The following is an 18,776-nucleotide window of genomic DNA, read 5'->3' as shown; positions in this document are numbered from 1 at the left end:
GAACGCTTGGTAAATAATACAGTCAATGGATGTTGGCTGTCATTATCATTTTTTTTTTTATATTTCCGATATGCCAGGTACTGGAATGTGTCGTTTATGAGGTGGTTTATGTACATTGTCCTCTTCTGCCCCCCAACCCCCCATCTTTGTTATTTTTCTAGATGATGAAGCTTGGAGAAGTTGAATAACTTTATTGGGCAGTTATTTTGAGCCTGAGTCCTTCTACCCCTTACCAGGCACCCCCCAATCCCCTCATCTCCCCTAGTTTTGGGGAACCACTAATCTACTTTCTGTCTCTGTTGCCTACGTATTTAAAACCCTTGGTTTAATAAGCTTTTCAGGAGATTCTGATGCTCAGTAAAGTTTAAGAAGCACTGGCCCTGATCGAACATTAGGATCAACCCAGGAGCTTTTAAAAAGCACCCGTTCCCCACCCCTCTTCCCAGATGTTCTGATTTACCTGGTCTGAGGGTGAAGCGCAGACATCAGTATTTTTTTAAAGCTCCCAAGAAAATTCTAATGTGTGGTAAATGTTGACAGCCAATGAATTAGTGTGAACAGGTATTAATTGGCAATATTAGTCAATATTACTCTAAAGTGGCAGCTCTTCCCAAGTAATTCTAACATGCAGCCAGGGCTGAGAACCGCTGCTCTCAATTGCCCCCTCTTTTCCTCTTGTGCTTTCTAAGGGAGATTGCACACTGGTTAGCATTATGTCAGGCTTGGAAACAGAATGCTGGGAGCTTTTCAACTTCAAATGGCCCCAGGGAGCAGAGCAAAGTACCATGTGGGCATTTTCAGATTCAGATTCCAGATTCATTCTAAGTACAGGAGCACAAAGAAGCAAATATTAACTAATGGACTAATGTGGTAGCCAGGATGATGGAAACTTTTAGATTCAAATCACTAAATGATTCTGTCAGAAGAACCAATCTACTGGGATTAGTTTTGAGCCTTTCACACAGAATTGAACAGTTAATGATAGTTATAAAATAAGCCGTAAAATCCAAATGAGTTTCTTTCCTTTCTGTGAGCATACGAACTGGCTGGCTTCAAGTTCATTTGCTCGTGTGCCATCATCGTCAGTGCTTCTCATCAAAAGGATAGTGGTTGGCCTTGTGTCTGGTTTCCCCTGATCACTTGTCTGGGATCTGACCTCTGGGATATTTATTTTCCTTTTCACCAAAACAGGACCCCACACTCAAATTCACAGGATGGCAGGCTTAGGATGTATATTGGCTTTTAAGCCCCTCACCATTCCTAAGGACAGAGGTGGCATTTGGGAAAGCTTTCTGAGGAAGAAAACACTGTCATGTAGAACAAGACATGAGCTTTTCCTTCCTCTGGCTCAGGGCTGGCATATTCTTTGCTTTAGATATAGCCATCGTAATGCTGAAGGCTGTGTTCTCTTAGAGTTGCCTAAAATTTAAGGTCTATTTAGTGTCCCTTGGAGCAGGCTCAGATGGTTGCGGACTGAAGACCCAAGAAAGGTCACTCATGACAGGGTGTGGGATGGCCTCCTTCCTCCATTTAATACCTTCCACACACCACTGGTCCCCATCCTCTTGGGAGCTGCTCTCAGACAGTCAGCCCATGTCCTGCCCAGCAGCCCCTCCTTGGTCATCTTTAACATTCTCACCACCCTCTCCTCTGAAGTCTTTATAACTTAAAGTTACAGAATTTTTTTTTTTGAACAGTTTAGTTGATTTGTTCCATTCTAAGTTTTTTGATGGAGAGACTGTGTTGTTTAATCAATTAGACTTAGAATTGATCCTCAGTGGGAGTCATTACCTGTGAGAATTCCAGTGGGGTGGTTTTGGATTTGCTATTGCCAGGGACCCTATCGGATTTGCTCCAGGCTACTTTGTTGTTAGTATTTCAGCTGAGCTTTTCTGCAAAATGTTATCCTGCACATTTGTGTATGATATGGGACTGGGGTTCAGATTCTTCATGGGTACCCCACCTCCACTGAGGGCTCAGTCTAGGCTCCCAGATACCTGAGTCAGTAAATATTTGTAATGTTTTTATTTTAATAAATATTTTAAATTTTTGTTCACAGTCAGGGACAGTATTTCTCAGCTCAGGCTTTATTAAAGTGAATATGGTTTTTGGCTCTATCCTAAACCCTAACCTCAATTCCCACCCCTACTGGAGAATTAGATCCTGACCCGAATCCAAATAGCTCTCTTTCTCAGGGGCCACTCAGCTTTAACTCCCCCTCAACTCTCTTTCCTTTTCCCTTTTGGCACCTTGAGATTTCCTTTCTTGATCTGAGCTCAACGATGGATTACAATGTTCAAAGAGGTATTCTTAGTTTTTTTTTTTTTAGTTAAACTTTTTATTTTGAGATTGTTGTGGATTCATATGCAGTTGTAAGAACGAATACTGAGAGATCCCATGTACCCTTGACTCAGTCCCTCCCAATGGTAGCATCTTACAGAATTATTGCACAGTATCGTAGGCAGCAGTTTGACATTGATATAGTCAAGATGCCCAACATTTCTATCACAAACAGTTCCTCATGTTGTCCTTTTACAGCCGTACACATTTCCTTCCTGCCTCTCTCCCCTCCTTATGTGTACATTTTGTATCTAAGTCATAATCCATTCTGAGTAAATTGTTGTATAAGATGTGAGACTTAGGTAGAGGTTCATTCTCTCTCTTCTTTTCTTGTGGCCTATGAGTGTCTAACTGCTCCAGCACCATTTGTTTTAAAAAGGCTAACTTCCCTCCTTTGAATTGTTTCTACGTTTGTGAAATTCATTTGGAGATATTTTTGTGAGTCTGAGTTTTGTGTTCTATTCCATCAATAGAATCTTTATTGCTATAGCTATATAAGTAGTCTGGAAATCTAGTAGACTGATTCCTAACATTTTATTTTTTCCCAAAATTGTGTTCGTAATTCTAGTTCCTTTGCCTTTCCATATAAATTTTAGAATAGTCTGACCACAAAAATTTGCTGAGATTTTGGTAGGAATTATATAAACTTATATATAAACTCGTAGAACTGACGTTTGTTACAGTTAGTCCAGTCAATGAACAGGATAAGTTTCTTCCACTTCTTCCCATGAGACCTATCCAGGTTGACTGGTTGGAGTAAAAGGTCCATGATGCTTGGTTTTCTCCCCTTCCCAAGGTGAGAATTCTATAGCTCCTTAGAAGGGATTCTAAATCTCACTCTGATGGCATTTCTCACCAGGAAATCTCCCAGACACTGTCCTCGAATGTATCACCCATTAGTTGGGCTGTCCTTATGGACCAGTGGGCTTATCTCACCTATAGGGTAGTTAGCATGAATAGAGAATGAGGCTGTTAAACGAACTGTAATAATTGCTTTGTATTTTTTTAATTTACTTTTCTGGGTCAGAGAATTTATTTGGGGAAAAATCAGTGAAACCGTTTTTGCAAATCTGTTCCCTTTGTTTGTTTACTCATATTTATTCTTGAAGTATTCTGGTTTGGAGAGTTTTTTGATTCTAAATCAAATAGAATGATAGTTTCTTCTGCGCTGAGCCTCACTGTCTCCCCCACTGCTGAAAGATGGTGCCTGGCGGGATGACCACATTTTATTCACAGGTGAGATTCTGCTTATTGATTCAGAGCATGTTTGGAGAAGAGTCTTCTGTGCTGTGACCTAAGTTTCTATGCCTCATTAGTATGATCTATGATTTCTTTTCAGTTTGAAGAATTCTAGTGTCTAAACACTTTTTATACGTTTTTAAGTGTCCAACCTGCCTCAAAAGTTGTAGCAAGAACCTTCATTTCAGTGACTGCCTTAACCCCCTTGCAAACTATTCCTACACAAAAACATGGGTAATTATGTTAGTCAGCCCTGCCTATTTCATGCTGTTGTAGATAACAGCTCTAAGTACTTTTGAAAAGTATCCAGTTCTCTTGTTGGCTTAGTAAGAGTAACTGAATCTCTTCACCTACCTTGTTGGGGCACCTCATTAAAACTGCTGTAGTCAGGTCATCAGTGAACTTTGCGTTGCCAGTGGGTGCCTCTCTGTTTTCACTGTACTTCTGTTTCAGCACCGTTTGACACAATTTCTATTTCTATGTATTTTTTTCTCTGGGCTTAAGTGGTACCGCATTATTATGGTTTTACTCCTCCCTACCACCCTGAGAGTTCTGTCTCAACATCCTTTGTTTCTTTCCATGTCTTTAACTACTAGAGTGCCCCAGGGCTTTGTCTGTAGCTCCCTCTTCTCTAACTTCACCCTCTGTTAGGTGATCCTGACCAGTCCCAAATGGTGTCTACTCCTCTGTCAGTTTATCTGACCATCTGTCCTTTGGTTCATTCATTATCTATCATTATCATCTATCTAATCATCTATTTGTATGATTATCTATTGTGTCTATCTATCTATCATCTATCTATCTATCTATCTATCTATCTATCTATCTATCATCTATCTATCTATCTATCATCTATATCATCTAGCTCTATCTCTGTACATGTATGTGAATAACTACTAAATTTATGTATCTAACTCTGATGTTTCCTTGCAACTCCAACTGTATTTGCCATTTCCACATGTATGCCAAATAGGAATCTCAAATATGACATGTTCATGGCAATACTCTTGATTCCCTCCTCCTGCCACTTTCCCCATTGTTGTACGTGTCAACTTTATTCGTTCAGTTGTTCAGCCAAAACCCATGGACTCATCCTATGGTTGACTCATCTCTTTCTCTCCTACTCTGTATTAATTCTTATCAGCAAATCCTGTCAGCTCTTCTTTCAAACTATGTGCAGAATCTACCCCTCTTATCACTTCCACATTCTCAACAAGGGTAGTTTTGTCCTATAGAGGACATTTGGCAATGTCTGGAGATATTTTTGGCTGTCACAATTGGGGAAGGGATGACTACTTCGGGCTTCTGGTAAGTAAAGGCCAGTGATGTTGGAAACTTTCTACAAACCACAGAATGACCCTCCTTGACAAAGGATTGTATGGTACAAAATGTCAGTAGTTTCGAGGTTGAGAAACTCTGCCCCAGTTCTAGTCACCACTGAATTGACCTCCCAAGTGGTTCCTCCACTTCCTCTCAATTCCCTGCAAGCCATTTCTCACGTAGTGGCCAGATTGGACTTCTAAACACATTTCTAGAGCAGTGCACTCTACTGCTTAAAATCTCTACTTATTTCCCATCATAGCAGAATAAAATCCGAATGTCTTGTCTTAGCTTCCAATATCCCTCTGGCCTGGTCACTGTCTACCTCCCTGGCCTCCTGCCCCATCACCTTGCCCTCCAGCCACACTGACCTTTCTGTCTTTCAAATGTACCAAGCACACTCTGGCCTCATCGCCTTTGCATTCATGTTCCCTCTGCCTAGAACACTCTTCCCTCAGATTTCTACCTAGCTGCTCCTTCTCGTCGTTTAGATCCCAGCTTATGATCTTCCCTGACCACTGAATCTAAAGTAGAAACCTCCAGTGTTCTACCACATTGCCCATTTTAGTTTTAAAAAGAATCTATGATACCTGATGTTTTCTTTTATTTTTTGCTTAACTTTTCTTTTCCTCACCCTGTCTTGTCCACACATGTTTAGCTATGTTAGATAGTAAACCTTCAGTGAATACTGGCTGAATGGATGGATGTGTTTGTTTCAGCATTTAGCCTTTTACTGCCCCAAGTTTTTGTAGACCTCCCCCAGGCTGTGGCTTCACAATGAGATTATATTTCCTCAATTACCCAAACAATGACTTGAACACCACCTATTGACTTCTGTGGTACAGTCTGCTTAAATGGTCCCTAAATCACTTCTAGTGGGTTCCCAGGGCACTGGCTCATTGTGGCAGTGTGATGCTGCTCTGCTCTATGGCCCTCTTGGGTTCATCACCCTAAGAGCATTGTGACTGCCACTATCATGTTGACTTTGGGAAGAGGACACTGTTATCAACTTTGCTATTCTCTTCTGAGCCTGGGTCGGGCCTCTTCTTAGTTCTGTAAAGCACATCAGATTCCAAACTGTAATTATCAGTAAGACTTTTTGGAAAGTTTGCATATAAAGGGAAGGAAGGTACGATACAAATAACAACTTAAAACTTCTCTTCACCTTGGCTGTGCTGAGTGTAGGCTGAGTTTCAAAAGGGTCTCTAACCAAGCACTTGGCCTTTTGATACGTAGCAAAGATCACCCCACCAGCAATCTCCTTGCAAAAGGGTGCACTGAAACAGAATTCTTTACTGAGTCCTGGGCCCAATCATGAAGCCTCTGAGAAAGGAGGAAAATTTCCCCACCCCAGGCTGAGTCTCATCTTTGTTTCTCGTGCTTCTTCTCGGGTGTCTCCTGCAAGGAATAGCTACTTGCTTCATGGGCAACCCCAATCTAAAGCAGCTGGGCCCCACAGGGTACTTTGTACATAGTAAACCCCACAAAAGTGCCCTATCAAGGGGAGGGTGGAGGCCTGAAATCCAGATCAGGATCTGCCAACTGAACCAAATCCCCGTTTCAAGACAAAAAGAGGGTTTGTTATAAACCCTTTGCCCAAAGTGGAGCATCTTTTTGTAATTTGTCTACCTAGATGGGTGCCGTTTAAAATTCATCTGTCTGAAAGGGACACCTTTTAAAATTTCATCTGTCTCTCTTGCACACCTTCTTGCAATTTGCATACATGTGTGCTACTGCAATAGTCACGGAGCCCCTTCCCCACAGGATTTGGCCTGGCTCTGTGGCTCCCGGATGACAGTCACATGGGGACACAGTCATCCATCACCAGCATGTTTCCCAAAGCCTAAGGTACTCGGTTTCTTGCAACAGGTTGGAGAGGTGGGGAGTTTATGTGCATTAATAACAGATCCTTTTCCATTGAGGTATCGCAAGTCTCGGCCAGTGCTTTTTCCCAATCTCTCCTTCAGTTCAAGGTGAAGAACAGTCTGGGTCCAATTCCTGAAACTATTGGGCTCTTTGTTTCTGATCTGCAGTGAACAACTGCTTGAGCTGGAAGATAAGGGAGGAAGCCTTTTCAAGAAGAGAGAGTTAACATAAATGCTCAGATCTTATCAGGCTGTCTAGAGAAAAACAGTTTCTCCCATACAAATGCACAAATTATAGTGAAACGTTTCTGTTGAAACATATGCCCCATAGCGATCCTGAAGGCATCCTTCTGTTTCCTTGTTTAGCTATCTTTACATTGAGGTGAAGAGAATTTTAATTTTTGTCATCCAAACAAATGGAAGGTATGCTCCAAAAAGAAATTGAATCTTAGGATGTAGGACAGTAGGAAGCTTTGGAATTGTCTTCCAGCTTCTACTAGAAAGATACCAGTTTTTGCTGGGATAGGCTGTTATATCATTTTAACTTTGTAAACGTTGTTAGATTCTAATTTCCCCAAATCCTAGAATTAAGTGTTCTTGTGTTTTGCTGTGTGAACGCTGTAAATGAGATCAGTGGCATTTAAAACTCTATGCTCTATGATGGTGCCTCCATTGAGAGAGGGGTGCGCTTCACTCCACATTACTCCCTCAAAGGCAGTTGAGTTCTTGGCCCAGATGGAAAGTTCTGCCAGTTCCTTTTCCACACAAGCAAATAACATAACCATCTCTGCCCTCTTGTTCTTGAACTCCAGCTGCAGCCCAGGGTGATGTAGCTGACGAATGAAATCCACTGGCAGAACTCTGGGAAAACTCCCAGAGTGGCTTCTGGCCTTGCTTCCTGATCTGGAACTTTGTGGCTCCTTTGCCGAAAACAGTCGTTTGAGTTGTGGGATGCCTGTGTGTCAGGTTTTGGTGCTCCTCGCCAGGAGGGAGGGAAAGTAATGCTCTATGTATCCCCTAACTCTGCTCCCAGGCTGAGGAATTCCTTGTGACCCCTGACGTTTGGGGGTTGCCTGGTCAGACCCATGATTACTCAGAAGTGAGACTTTGGAACTGGCTGGCAGGAGATTTGTCCCTATCGGTGCTTTGTGTTACAGGCTCATAAACATGAGCATTATTTTCTCCCCTCCTCTTTTTGCATCTTTCCACTTCCTTTTCAATTTGGCAGGTTCATCTTGTGAGTTCCCAGCATGATGGATTGGAAATGAGAGAGAGAACTGAAGAACGTATACTTCAAGAAGCAGCATTGTTTTCTTTCTTTGCTGGATCTTGAATTAGGGACCTTCTCTGTGGGCCAGGTATAGGTCAGGAGAAGGAATGACCCTCATCTTATGGGAGATAAGAGGCCAGAGGTCTGTTTGTAATTGGGTTAATTACTTGACTTATGGGTCCACACAAATACAGATACAGATGTCACTCCCTTCTCCTGTATATCTCTTCTCTGAAGTCTTTATTTTGAACCTCATTTCTGTTTTCGTTACAGTCACTGAAGATTGGGTGTCCGGAGTTTCCCACTTGATGTTCATAGATTAATATTTCTCTCCTTTTTTGATCGAGTACGAGTCACAGGTCCAGGAAGCTTAAATATTAGCTTTCAGAAAGCTCTAGTTCCTTTCAAAAACATTTCCATTGACTAACAGATATGAATAAGATCTTTGAAAAATGAGAAAATAGGAGGCCTGGGTTTTAGGTTTTGTAACTGAAAAACGTTTTACTTGCTTGTTGGAAATGGTTTTTCAGTGTGACATAACTAATTTATTTTTGGCCGGACGGTCTGTGTTAGAGAGCCATAGCAGGTCTGTGGAGACTTGGCATGTTTTTCATACAGAGCAGTCCCACTGGATTTGGGAGTCAGAGGAGCTGGGCTCAAGTCCTAGTTCAATACTTACTAACGATGTGATGTTAGTTGAGATCCTTTGCCTTTTTGGGCCTGTTAGTTGAGTGGATTGGGTCCTTGCTTCTAAATGTGTGGCCCATGGACCGTCAGAATGTGCATCACCCGGGAACTTGTTAGTACTGCAGATTCTCAGAGCCTACACCCTGACTTGCTGAATTAGACCTACATTTTAATAAGAGCCCCAGGTAATTTGTATGTGCATTAAAAGTTGACAGGCATTGACTCACCAAACCCAGAGATACTAGTTCTGTTTGAGTTCAGCCTTTTACATATTGCATCCTTCCTGCAAATTGTTGGCCCAAATATCTAGTGAAGCTTAGAAACAGTCGGGGTGGGGGGGGGATGCTGCTGTTCTAATCAATGTTGATGGATAGAAGGGTGGAAGAGGAATCTTAGAAAATGCGATTCAAAAAAAGACCGAAAAGATACATGAGACCTGGGTGCCAAATGAGGCAGGTGATGGTGGCCAGATATACTCTCCATCATCCTTTGCTGCTCTTCTGACTTCCACAGCATTTAGCTCTATTAGAACCCTTGTCCTTGACATGAACAGGTCTTACCAGGACAGCTTCCAGTCGTTCTCAGGTTATTTGATCTCATCTCTGGTGAGTATGCTAAGCAATAATCTTTTGTTTTGGTGTCTTCATCTAAGCTGTTGAGAAGAGGCTTTCTGGGCCCTCCAGAGGCTAGGAGGGACAATAACAACCAATACATTTAGACTTTCATTTCCACTCCCAAGGGGATGGAGCCTGGTTGATGCTAAGTTTGGGTTAAGAACGAGGAAACCTTAATGTTTATAAATACTCCCTTAAGAGACTGTGAGTGTGGAGTTTTCCAGGATGTTCAGGAAAGTCTAGGAATAAAAGGGCAATGGCAAAGCAAAGATGGGGCTTTTCTCTCAGCCCTGGGGGGGACACTATCCATGCAGAGAGGACAACTTATGTCAGTGCACCCCACAGTCAACAGGGACAGGAGCCCCGGCCTCCACTCCTGGTCCAGACCACTTACTTCCATTAAGTTCTATATCCTTGACTAAATACACTGGGGTTTTAGAGAAGCTGTGCATATGCTTCTCTTTCTACTCCCCACAAACCATCTGGTAACACCACAGTTGTCCCGTTCCCCTTCTTCAGTGATTACACTTGGTTTTTTGCTTTTAAGACTTTTCAAAATAGTCAAACACGGAAAATCTTCGTCTAAACACACACGTTACAAAAATATGATCTTCTGAGATTTCCCAATAGTGTATGTTGTTGTATTTGTTTATTTCCCTAGTTGAGACATTTGAAGTATTCATCGAAAGAAAAAGACTTTCAGGGGCACCTGATCGGTTCGGTTGGTTAAGCGTCTGCCTCTTGGTTTCAGCTCAGGTCATGGCCTCACGGTTCATGAGTTCGAGGCTCCAGTGGGGCTGTATGCTAGCAGCTCAGAGCCTGCTTGGGATTCTCTGTCTCCTCTCTCTCTGCCCCTCCCCCACTTGCTTGTGCTTGCTCTCTTTCTCAAAATAAATAAATGAAAAAAAAGAAGTGACTTTCATACCCCCAGAGTGTCCTATACCAGACCCACTGTCTCTAATTCAGTCTCATTCCCAGTTACACATTCCTTCAGGGCTCCTCAGCGAAATTGCCTGGGAGGCAATAAGCTATTCTGAGAAACAGATTTGTCAGAGTTCTACAGTGTGCCATACTGAACGGTCCCATTTGGTGTCATTGATTCCCCTCGTCACCAGTCCACCCTCCCCTCACCACCGCCACCCTGTTTGTGGACAGATTTTTCTCTGGAAATTTTTTCCTCACTTGGTTTCTGCTTTGGCCCTAGAGAATGAGTCACACAGTTTAAAAATGCACAGCTTCCACAGTCTCTGACTGGGTCATCAGATATCGCATCTTTCTTCCAAGCAGCCCCCCCCTTCTTCCTTCAAGTCTTGTTTTCTGTTGTTTTGTTTTGTTCTTTTTTAAGTTGCAGCTGCATTTTTCTCTTTCTAATCCCCCAACATTCTCAGCTTATCTCTGATGACTGATTGCCCCTTCTGTGGCGGTGGATTTTCTGGGCTTTCTCTTTGGCTGTCCTTTCTTTTTCTTGCTTTTGCTGCATTTTGGTTACTTTTACTATTTTTTTGTTTTTTAGCATATGTGCAGCAGAAACACAAAAAGTTCAGTTGTTACCTAAAATGAGATTTATTTAACTTATATACTGTACAAGTTATTTAACTTACAAAGCAGATATATTTACCTTATTTAATTTTATATTTTATATATTTTAGAATACATATTTTAAAAAATTTTTAATGTTTATTTTTGAGAGAGAGAGAGAGAGAGAGAGACAGAGCATGAGCGGGGGAAGGGCACAGAGAGAGGGAGACACAGAATCTGAAGCAGCTCCAGGCTCTGAGCTATCAGCACAGAGCCCAAAGTGGGGCTTGAACTCACGAACCATGTGATCATGACCTGAACTGAAGCCGGAGGCTTAACCAACTGAGCCACCCAAGCGCCCCTATAATCCATATTTTATATTATGTTACATATTACTTTTCAGTTAATTTATATAATTTACATAGGTTATATCTCTCATATATAATACATAGTATATATATTAATTTAATTAAAGTACATGAAATTCTATCTCATATATAGCATATATTAAATTATATGTCTTATCTTGGGTCGCCTGGCTGGGTCAGTCAGAAGAACATGCAATTCTTGGTATTGGGGTCATGAGTTTGAACCCCATGTTGGGTTTGAACCCCATGTTGGGTATATTTATTTATTTACAAATAAATAAATAAACTTTAAAAATTATATGTCTTATCTCCTTTCCAATCTCTGTGCAGCTTGATAGAGAAAGAATAGTGGGAATAGGCTGCTCACAGCAGAACTTCCAGATAAGAGAGAGTTTATTGCGGGGGCAGGAGCAGTGTGTGTGTGTGTGTGTGTGTGCGCGCGCACGTGCGTTAGGAGTGGGGGAGGGGGTTAGCTAATACAGAATAAGTCCACAGAAAGGGGTTTTTATATGAAGCTATGTTGCAGAAGAAATGGCTGAAATCACAGTTCTAATTATAGTTAAAGGTGTCAAAACATCCTTGACCCTCATTCATTTGAAATTGCATCGGAGCAGATAGCACATCTGAATTTGGATGATGGATGGGAGGCAAGCATCCAGTCTCCCTTCAGTGAGTATTCTTTTCTCTCTGGAAGGTTGTGAAGGCAGTAATGACCATGGCAAATGACCAGGAAAGGGTTTGCGATCCACTGATAAATGCTTTACATCCTTTCTCTGGAAAGGATTTGTTCTTTTACTAGTTAATTCTATTTACATTAAACTGTTTTAATAGAGAGATACAAGTTTGATAAGGAGGCTTTTCTTCCTTTTTACTCTAATCTCTAGGCCAGTCCCCTGAGATTTAGGCTTTTATTAATCAAAAGTGCTGGGCCTGGAGTTGAGAGACCTGTGCTTTATGTCTGACCGCCCCTGGCTCGCAGGAGCCCCAAGTTCCTTCACACCTGTGGTCCCAGCTTCCTCACCTGTGAAATGAAGGGTGAGCAGTTTCTACTGTCTCATCAAACTCAGGCACTCTGACACTGTGACTGATCTGTGGCCAAGGCACGTGCCGTCATATGGCAATGTGTGCAAAAATGGGATGATGATGATGATGATGATGAGTCATGGCTAGGTAAAAACCTCTCTTTTGAAAATTGAATCTGAAAAATGAAAAATCAAAAATGTGACAGTGAGAAAGACTGTTCTAGCCCAAGTTGTGCAGGGGGTGGGTACTGACATATTCTGTGCTAGGGAAATGGCGGCAGAAGGAGGATGCTGATGTCAGAGGCTTTCTTGTGATAATCTTCCCTGGAAATTTCCCAAGGTCATCTTGATGAGAGGCATGTAGTGTTTACAGCCTGGTGGGCTCTTGAATTAGATAGACTTTGGTCATAAGCTCTGTAACTTTGGGCAGATTTTCTCTTACATTGTAAATAGCGACTTACCTAATAATACTGTTTTTATTGGTTGGCTGTGGGAACTAAATAAAATGTTGAGTGTGTAACACTTTTTTGCACAGAGTATATGTTCAAGAAACTATGTATATGTAGCTCTTATTGTTATTATTAATTAATTATTATTGCTATATAATTATTATTAATGTTACTACTGCAATTGCAGAATAACTAGAGGGTTCAGTCCTCCAGAAAATATCTCCTCCAATGTTCAAGTAAATAGTTTCATATATTCACATTTATCTGCAGTGCCCGAGAATTAACATATACTTTATTATTCACCATTTAGTCTTTTGGACGAAATAAGTTAACATTTCAATTATTTCTTTTTTCTTAATCACATTTTTCTACTAAGGTAGACAAATGCTTGGCCATTTAAAGTTTTCACTCTTTCTCTCCCCATGTTCACCTTTTATTACTGATCCAGGGGAAGAAAAAATAATCTAGAGCACAAATCACCATAGGAGAGGACTCCAGATTTCCCCCTCCATTTATAATGTTTTTTAAAGCAGGTAATCCATTTACATGCTGCAACATTTTAAAGATACAACCTATGTCTGTCCCTAGACTCCCAACTCACCTTTTCAGAACCACTCCTCTGCCTAGGCTTCAACGGTATTATTATGGATATTTTTGTATGTGGTGACATATACATAGCAAAAACTAACCATTTTAAAGTGTGAAGTTCAGTGGCATTGAGTACATTGACATTCTTGTGCAACCATTATCACCAGAACTTTTCCAGCTTCCCCAATTCTGTCCCAATTAAACAGTAAGTCCCCATTAGCTTCTTCCCCTCAGCTCCTGGCAACCCCCATTTCACTCTATGTCTTATTAAATGTGACTACTCTACGTACCTCGTATAAGTGGAATCGTGTGGTACTTGTTCTTTTGTGACTGGCTTATTTCAATTAGCATAATATCTTCAGGGTTCAACCATGTTATACCATGTGTCAGAATTTTCTTTTTTTCCCCCCTCGGGTTTTATTGAGATATAATTGGTATACAAAAAAAAAAAAAAAAAAAACCCTGCACATAATTAATGTGTACAGTTTGGTGAGTTTGGAGATATGTATATACTCATGTTACCATTACCACAATCCAGGTCATAAACATATCTGTCACCTCCAAAAGTTTCCTTGTGCCCATTTTTCTTTCTTCCTTTTCCTTTTCTTTCCTTCTTTCTTTCTTCCCTTCTCTTTCTTTCTTTCTTTCTTTCTCTCTCTCTCTTTCTTTCTTCTTTCTTTCTTGTGGTAAGAACATTTGAAATGAGACTTATCCTCTTCAATTTTTAACTGTATGACACCTTACTGTTAACTACAGGCACTATGTGCACATCAGATCTCTGGAACTTACTCCTCTTGTATCACTGTAACTTTACACCCATTGAACAGTTGCCCGTATCTTTCTCCCCCGTCCTCTGATAACCACCACTCTATGGTCCACTTCTACCCCTTGGACTATTCTAGATGCCTCTTAGAAGAGGAACCGTGCAGCATTTGTTCTTGTGTGACTGAATGGTTTCACTGAACATAATATCTTCCAGCCCCATCCATGTTGTCATCAATAGGAGAATTTCCTTCTTTTTTAAGGTTGAATAATGTTCCCTGGCATGTGTATACCACATTTTCTTTATCCATTCATTTATTGATGAACACTGGATCATTTCCATGTTTTGGCTTTTGTGACTAATGTTGCAGTGAACATGGGAGTGCAGGTATCTCTTTGAGATCCTAATTTCAATTCTCTTGAATGTATACCCAGAAGTGGGATTGCTGAATGATATGGTACTTCTAGTCTTAATTTTTTTAAGGAAACTCCATATTGTTTGCTGCACTATTTTAAATTCCTTCTAACAGTGTATAAGGGTTCCAAATTCTCCACATCCTCCCCAACAATTGTTAGCTTTTAATTTTTTAAATAATAGCTTCCTAACAGGTATGAAGTGATATCTCATTGTCGTTTTGATTTGCGTTTCCTGATGACTAGTGATGTTGAATATCTTTTCATTTACCTGTTGGCCATTTGTGTTCGTCCTTTCTGAGACTGAATTAAATGTAGATTGTTATTGGGGCGCCTGGGTGGCGCAGTCGGTTAAGCGTCCGACTTCAGCCAGGTCATGATCTCGCGGTCCGTGAGTTCGAGCCCCGCGTCAGGCTCTGGGCTGATGGCTCGGAGCCTGGAGCCTGTTTCCGATTCTGTGTCTCCCTCTCTCTCTGCCCCTCCCCCGTTCATGCTCTGTCTCTCTCTGTCCCAAAAATAAATAAACGTTGAAAAAAAAATTAAAAAAAAATGTAGATTGTTATTAATCTAGTTAATGGATTATTACTAAAAATTTTTTTAATGCTTATTTATTTTTGAGAGAGAGAGAGAGAGAGAGAGACAGAGACAGACAGAGTGTGAGTGGGGGAGGGGCAGAGAGAGGGGGAGACACAGAATCTGAAGCAGGTTCCAGGCTCCAAGCTGTTAGCACAGAGCCTGATGCGGAGCTCTAACCCAACTAACCAAGAGATCATGACCTGAGCCAAAGTCAGATGCTCAACCGACTGAGCCACCCAGGCGCCCTTAGATAATAGATTATTATATATAACAATATAGGTTATTATTCAATGTTAAATAGGACAGAAATTTTTAGCGTAGACTTTAAAAATTTCGGTGTCTGTGTGGAGAACAGAAGTTGGGAATGTAAATTAGAATTCCCAGACCAGAGCTGTACCCTGGTGACATAGTAGGACTAAGCTCTGAGCGCGGAGCCAGAAGATCTGCATTCTAAGCCCTCCTGTGACTCTAGCTTGCTTCAGGGAGTTAGTGTTGACACTTAAGTACAATAAATGACTCCTTGACTGCGCCCCATAGGTCCTCTGTGCGTTTTGTTAATGTCCACCTTGGTAATATTCAAGTGCTTACGTGGAGAAGTGCAAATAACCAGCATCTGATTGCTACCATTAATAAGCATCTGCAATATAAGAGTGCTGTCATTGTGCCTCACTGCTGGTATTAGATGATAGATAGTTTGTTGCTATTGGGTGTTGCTATTCCAGGCCCTAAATCAAAACACAAATTACATCTATAGTTATTAGTCTATCTATATAGAAAATTACAAATTTACACCAATACATTCAATTCCAGTCCAACACCATGGATTCATTCTGGTTTTCTGTCTTTCCAAGTTTGTAAAAATATCTTCTCTGACAATGCCAAAACTGGTTCCCATTATTCTTGGCATATTTTCTCATCTGATCACTCCCCTTGTTTGTAACCAATACCCCATTGCTATCGTTGCTACAACCATCTTTCTTGTCTGGATGCCCTTCTCACGTCAGTTGGGCTTCTGTGTTCCGTGCTGGTTTCCCCCAGTTGCCTCATGTGGCTGCTGTCCTTATCCTGCTTAGATTCTGCCCCTCATGCCAGGCCATGGGGCTTTGATTCTCTAGCTAGGCTGTTGCCCCGTGGGGTTGTCAGAGCCCAGAAACTAGCACTGAAAAACCCAGCACTGCATCACTTCCCCTTTTTGCCTTTGCCTTGTTTTCGTTCTGGGCTCTGGTATCCTGCATCACACATTCCCCCTATGCAGATATCCCTTTCCTCTACTCAGGCACTGATGCTCTGCTCTGTTCCACCTAAATGCTCCCTGAACCCTGACATCACTACTCCAATCTCATACAGATGCCTACTGCACTCTGACCTACTTAAGGGCTTTCGAACTGAATTGTTCAAGATGGGAAGAATAGGGAGAGGGAAGGTCATTTTGCTTATAATTTGACCATGTTTGTCTGCGTGATCACCCAGTGCCCTTCCGATTCAGATATTCTGTGATTCCATGCTGCGTTGGTGACAGATCCTCAGCTCTACCTTGGTAATTGTTCCGTGCCCACCAAGTTTGGCTCTGCCTTTGGTAGCTGTCCTTGCCTCTGCTTCCTGCCTTTGTGTTCACACCTGCTACCCTAGTTCTTGATGTAATGCCCACTTTACTGGTTTCCTGGCGTCTTCTGTCCTTGGATGTGTTATCTGCAGGGCCTCTGCACTAAGTGTTAGCTGGGCTTTGCTGCAGAGACTGCCCCAGTGGTTGGCACCATGCCTGCTTCCTATTTCCCTGTGTTTTTCCAGCAGCCCATGGAGTTTTATCAATAGTTCTTTATGGAACATTGTGGATATTATGTAAACTTTACGCTAGTTTCGGTGTGAAAAGGTCTGTTTAAGAATTGCAGTGTGGACAACTCTTGTTTTAAATTCCTTTTGCTCTAAAAAGCTTTTGAGACTGTGACTTATACTTTTGTTAAGCCTCCCTTTGTATAGGTGCGACTCTGTAAGTTTACTTACAGTGAAGTCATCCCCAAAGCACATGCTATTTTACCATCGAGTCAGCTGTATAATTTGAAATGTATCTTTAAGTAAAGCATCTTTTAAATTCATGTAAGCATTGGAAAGACAGAATGGGAATCAGTAAAAGCAACACAGGCATGATTGACAAGCACCGGGAGAACACATTTCACTTCTGCACATAGGATTACCAAATATTTATTTTCTCTCTTGTTAAGTCACAGGTGAACATTTCCAATTACCTGTTGGACTTCTATACGTAGATATCCCAACAAAGTAAAATCATAATCATTGTGTTCTGGGGATTGAGAAGGCATTGATGAGGCATAGTTAAGCAGAGTCTTATCTGATGCATGGGTGTTGTTAACACCGTTTATTCAGGTATACAGGTGTTCAAGATCATGGAGTTAGAAAGGGGAGGGCAGAAGAGAAACATGAAGATGTGTCAGGGTCTGCAATGTCACGGCAAGCACAATGAACAGTGGTGTGGGGTGGGCAGAAACCACAGTGTACTATGCTGAAAAGTACGGAGATAGAAAAAAGTTCCAAATGTAGTCGATTCTTTTTGAAGAAAAGCAAAATTACATGTCAGTGAATAAGTAAAAACACTATAGTACATAAGTATGAGCTGACTTTTCTTTTTGGAAGTTGGGGGAGAGACGAGAAGAGCCATGGGGAAGCAGAGGTTCACCCTACAGAGAAAAGATAGTTGTTCAAACAAGGGTCAGGAGGAAGTAAGTAAGAGTGTCCCAGTCCCAGGGCACAGCGAGAAGACTTTGCCTTGCATAGGATTTTTTTTAAGGTGTGACTTTGATAAATATTTTTCAAGGGTGCCTGTACTTTTGTACATTTTTTCGCGGAGAGAAAGCAAGGCCGTGGAGTTCAGTGTGAGCCCCGGGCTGTCTGGTGCAGATGCGGAGTACTGGATGTGGATCAGGGGTCTTGGTGTGTATCTGGGGCCTCGCGCATGAACCCCAGAGTGCACTCCGTGAGTCTGGGGGTGTTCGGCATGGATCCCACAGCTTCTGGCCTGGTTCTGGGACTTCTAGTGTGGCTCTGAGACAGGAGACAGACTGACCTTGGGCAGGCAGGGATAAGAGGCCCCTTGTGAACAAGGGAGCAGAAAGTACTGGACCTTCTTCAACACCCACTCCCTGGAACAACCCACCCGGACCATATCATAGTTCAGCAGCTGCACAGTTACTTACTCCCCCTCAAAAGGTCCTACCACTGTAAGGGCTAGAGGCTTCCTTCTCAGACGCCTTAGGGGGCTCCTCCTTAAGGCGCCCCTCCAGGTAGCGGCAGTTTTTTTCTTTTCATTCTCTCCCTAATAAACTTGGTGCCTGTGCTGCCCTTAACCTTGTTCTGGGGTTCCATTCTTCGGCTCCGTCAGAACACGATCCCAGTTTTAAAAAGAGGTTACAGCTCCAGGGCATCGGGCGTGGATGCCAGGCATCTGTTGTGACTCAGGGTCGTCCCCTGTGGATACTTTCTCTGTAGGGTTAACCTCTGGTTCCTCATGGCTCTTCCCATCTCTCCCCCAACTTCCAAAAAGAAAAAGTCAGCTCATACTTATTTATTATAGTGTTTTTACTTATTCATTGACCTGTAATTTTTCTTTTCTTCAAAAAGAATTGACTACATTCAGAATGGACTCTACACGGACACCGGGGGCATCTGGTATGTTCCGGGCCTTGCAGCGTGGTTCTGGGGTGGTTCTAGGATGTTCGGTGTGGCTGAGAG

General features: G+C 41.9%; 1 protein-coding gene across 2 annotated transcripts in view; it reads left to right on the top strand.

Moving 5' to 3' along the window:
- The window catches only part of ADAMTS12 (ADAM metallopeptidase with thrombospondin type 1 motif 12), a 332,472-nt gene that overhangs the window by 9,203 nt on the left and 304,493 nt on the right, over positions 1 to 18,776 (top strand). The gene's annotated exons all lie outside the window — the stretch shown is intronic.

This window comes from Herpailurus yagouaroundi, unplaced genomic scaffold (genome assembly GCF_014898765.1).
Source record: "Herpailurus yagouaroundi ecotype Mexico unplaced genomic scaffold, PumYag 29, whole genome shotgun sequence".
NCBI lineage: Eukaryota > Metazoa > Chordata > Mammalia > Carnivora > Felidae > Herpailurus > Herpailurus yagouaroundi.
This window is presented reverse-complemented; position numbering and strand designations above follow the sequence as displayed.